This window comes from Streptopelia decaocto (genome assembly GCF_964273445.1).
Source record: "Streptopelia decaocto genome assembly, contig: HAP1_SCAFFOLD_30, whole genome shotgun sequence".
In the NCBI taxonomy this organism is placed as follows: Eukaryota; Metazoa; Chordata; class Aves; order Columbiformes; family Columbidae; genus Streptopelia; species Streptopelia decaocto.
Window position 1 is genome coordinate 928,695 of NW_028116159.1, and position 4,565 is coordinate 933,259.

Genomic DNA, 4,565 nt, shown 5'->3' on the forward strand with positions numbered 1-4,565 from the left:
TCTGGCAAAGGGTTCCCAATCCCCGACAAGACTGGTACCCTTTCACGTCCAAATCTCTCAAACTCCGGGAGAGATTCTCAAATCGAGGTAGACATGTTTCGAGTTCCTCTCAACATTTTGGAAATCCCGCTGAAACTTTGGACATTCTGGCGAAGGGTTCCCAATCCCCGACAAGACTGGTACCCTTTCACGTCCAAATCTCTGAAACTCCGGGAGAGATTCTCAAAACCGAGGTTGACATGTTTCGAGTTCCTCTCAACACTTTGGAAATCCCGCTGAAACTTTGGACATTCTGGCGAAGAGTTCCCAATCCCCGACAAGACTGGTACCCTTTCACGTCCAAATCTCTCAAACTCCGGGAGAGATTCTCAAAACCAAGGTTGACATGTTTCGAGTTCCTCTCAACATTTTGGAAATCCCGCTGAAACTTTGGACATTCTCGCGAAGGGTTCCCAATCCCCGACAAGACTGGTACCCTTTCACGTCCAAATCTCTCAAACTCCGGGAGAGATTCTCAAAACCGAGGTTGACATGTTTCGAGTTCCTCTCAACATTTTTGAAATCCCGCTGAAACTTTGGACATTCTCGCGAAGGGTTCCCAATCCCCGACAAGACTGGTACCCTTTCACGTCCAAATCTCTCAAACTCCGGGAGAGATTCTCAAAACCGAGGTTGACATGTTTCGAGTTCCTCTCAACATTTTGGAAATCCCGCTGAAAATTTGGACATTCTCGCGAAGGGTTCCCAATCCCCGACAAGACTGGTACCCTTTCACGTCCAAATCTCTCAAACTCCGGGAGAGATTCTCAAAACCAAGGTTGACATGTTTCGACTTCCTCTCAACATTTTGGAAATCCCGCTGAAACTTTGGACATTCTCGCGAAGGGTTCCCAATCCCCGACAAGACTGGTACGCTTTCAAATCCAAATCTCTCAAAATCCGGGAGAGATTCTCAAAACCAAGGTTGACATGTTTCGAGTTCCTCTCAACATTTTGGAAATCCCGCTGAAACTTTGGACATTCTGGCGAAGGGTTCCCAATCCCCGACAAGACTGGTACCCTTTCACGTCCAAATCTCTCAAACTCCGGGAGAGATTCTCAAAACCGAGGTTTACATGTTTCAAGTTCCTCTCAACATTTTGGAAATCCCGCTGAAACTTTGGACATTCTGGCGAAGGGTTCCCAATCCCCGACAAGACTGGTACCCTTTCACGTCCAAATCTCTCAAAATCCGGGAGAGATTCTCAAAACCAAGGTTGACATGTTTCGAGTTCCTCTCAACATTTTGGAAATCCAGCTGAAACTTTGGACATTCTGGCGAAGGGTTCCCAATCCCCGACAAGACTGGTACCCTTTCACGTCCAAATCTCTGAAACTCTGGGAGAGATTCTCAAAACCGAGGTTGACATGTTTCGAGTTCCTCTCAACATTTTGGAAATCCCGCTGAAACTTTGGACATTCTCGCGAAGGGTTCCCAATCCCCGACAAGACTGGTACCCTTTCACGTCCAAATCTCTCAAAGTCCGGGAGAGATTCTCAAAACCAAGGTTGCCATGTTTCGAGTTCCTTTCAACATTTTGGAAATCCAGCTGAAACTTTGGACATTCTGGCGAAGGGTTCCCAATCCCCAACAAGACTGGTACCCTTTCACGTCCAAATCTCTCCAACTCCGGGAGAGATTCTCAAAACCGAGGTTGACATGTTTCGAGTTCCTCTCAACATTTTGGAAATCCCGCTGAAACTTTGGACATTCTGGCGAAGGGTTCCCAATCCCCGACAAGACTGGTACCCTTTCACGTCCAAACCTCTCAAACTCAGGGAGAGATTCTCAAAACCAAGGTTGACATGATTCGAGTTCCTCTCAACATTTTGGAAATCCCGCTGAAACTTTGGACATTCTGGCGAAGGGTTCCCAATCCCCGACAAGACTGGTACCCTTTCACGTCCAAATCTCTGAAACTCCGGGAGAGATTCTCAAAACCAAGGTTGACATGATTCGAGTTCCTCTCAACATTTTGGAAATCCCGCTGAAACTTTGGACATTCTGGCGAAGGGTTCCCAATCCCCGACAAGACTGGTACCCTTTCACGTCCAAATCTCTCAAACTCCGGGAGAGATTCTCAAAACCAAGGTTGACATGTTTCGAGTTCCTCTCAACATTTTGGAAATCCAGCTGAAACTTTGGACATTCTGGCGAAGGGTTCCCAATCCCCGACAAGACTGGTACCCTTTCACGTCCAAATCTCTCAAACTCCGGGAGAGATTCTCAAAACCGAAGTTGACATGTTTCGAGTTCCTCTCAACATTTTGGAAATCCCGCTGAAACTTTGGACATTCTCGCGAAGGGTTCCCAATCCCCGACAAGACTGGTACCCTTTCACGTCCAAATCTCTCAAACTCCGGGAGAGATTCTCAAAACCAAGGTTGACATGTTTCGAGTTCCTCTCAACATTTTGGAAATCCAGCTGAAACTTTGGACATTCTGGCGAAGGGTTCCCAATCCCCGACAAGACTGGTACCCTTTCACGTCCAAATCTCTCAAACTCCGGGAGAGATTCTCAAAACCGAAGTTGACATGTTTCGAGTTCCTCTCAACATTTTGGAAATCCCGCTGAAACTTTGGACATTCTCGCGAAGGGTTCCCAATCCCCGACAAGACTGGTACCCTTTCACGTCCAAATCTCTCAAAGTCCGGGAGAGATTCTCAAAACCAAGGTTGCCATGTTTCGAGTTCCTTTCAACATTTTGGAAATCCAGCTGAAACTTTGGACATTCTGGCGAAGGGTTCCCAATCCCCAACAAGACTGGTACCCTTTCACGTCCAAATCTCTCCAACTCCGGGAGAGATTCTCAAAACCGAGGTTGACATGTTTCGAGTTCCTCTCAACATTTTGGAAATCCCGCTGAAACTTTGGACATTCTGGCGAAGGGTTCCCAATCCCCGACAAGACTGGTACCCTTTCACGTCCAAACCTCTCAAACTCAGGGAGAGATTCTCAAAACCAAGGTTGACATGATTCGAGTTCCTCTCAACATTTTGGAAATCCCGCTGAAACTTTGGACATTCTGGCGAAGGGTTCCCAATCCCCGACAAGACTGGTACCCTTTCACGTCCAAATCTCTGAAACTCCGGGAGAGATTCTCAAAACCAAGGTTGACATGATTCGAGTTCCTCTCAACATTTTGGAAATCCCGCTGAAACTTTGGACATTCTGGCGAAGGGTTCCCAATCCCCGACAAGACTGGTACCCTTTCACGTCCAAATCTCTCAAACTCCGGGAGAGATTCTCAAAACCAAGGTTGACATGTTTCGAGTTCCTCTCAACATTTTGGAAATCCAGCTGAAACTTTGGACATTCTGGCGAAGGGTTCCCAATCCCCGACAAGACTGGTACCCTTTCACGTCCAAATCTCTCAAACTCCGGGAGAGATTCTCAAAACCGAAGTTGACATGTTTCGAGTTCCTCTCAACATTTTGGAAATCCCGCTGAAACTTTGGACATTCTCGCGAAGGGTTCCCAATCCCCGACAAGACTGGTACCCTTTCACGTCCAAATCTCTCAAACTCCGGGAGAGATTCTCAAAACCAAGGTTGACATGTTTCGAGTTCCTCTCAACATTTTGGAAATCCAGCTGAAACTTTGGACATTCTGGCGAAGGGTTCCCAATCCCCGACAAGACTGGTACCCTTTCACGTCCAAATCTCTCAAACTCCGGGAGAGATTCTCAAAACCGAAGTTGACATGTTTCGAGTTCCTCTCAACATTTTGGAAATCCCGCTGAAACTTTGGACATTCTCGCGAAGGGTTCCCAATCCCCGACAAGATTGGTACCCTTTCACGTCCAAATCTCTCAAACTCCGGGAGAGATTCTCAAAACCAAGGTTGACATGTTTCGAGTTCCTCTCAACATTTTGGAAATCCCGCTGAAACTTTGGACATTCTCGCGAAGGGTTCCCAATCCCCGACAAGACTGGTACCCTTTCACGTCCAAATCTCTCAAACTCCGGGAGAGATTCTCAAAACCGAGGTTGACATGTTTCGAGTTCCTCTCAACATTTTGGAAATCCCGCTGAAACTTTGGACATTCTGGTGAAGGGTTCCCAATCCCCGACAAGACTGGTACCCTTTCACGTCCAAATCTCTCAAACTCCGGGAGAGATTCTCAAAACCAAGGTTGACATGTTTCGAGTTCCTCTCAACATTTTGGAAATCCCGCTGAAACTTTGGACATTCTGGCGAAGGGTTCCCAATCCCCGACAAGACTGGTACCCTTTCACGTCCAAATCTCTGAAACTCTGGGAGAGATTCTCAAAACCGAGGTTGACATGTTTCGAGTTCCTCTCAACATTTTGGAAATCCCGCTGAAACTTTGGACATTCTCGCGAAGGGTTCCCAATCCCCGACAAGACTGGTACCCTTTCACGTCCAAATCTCTCAAACTCCGGGAGAGATTCTCAAAACCAAGGTTGACATGTTTCGAGTTCCTTTCAACATTTTGGAAATCCAGCTGAAACTTTGGACATTCTGGCGAAGGGTTCCCAATCCCCAACAAGACTGGTACCC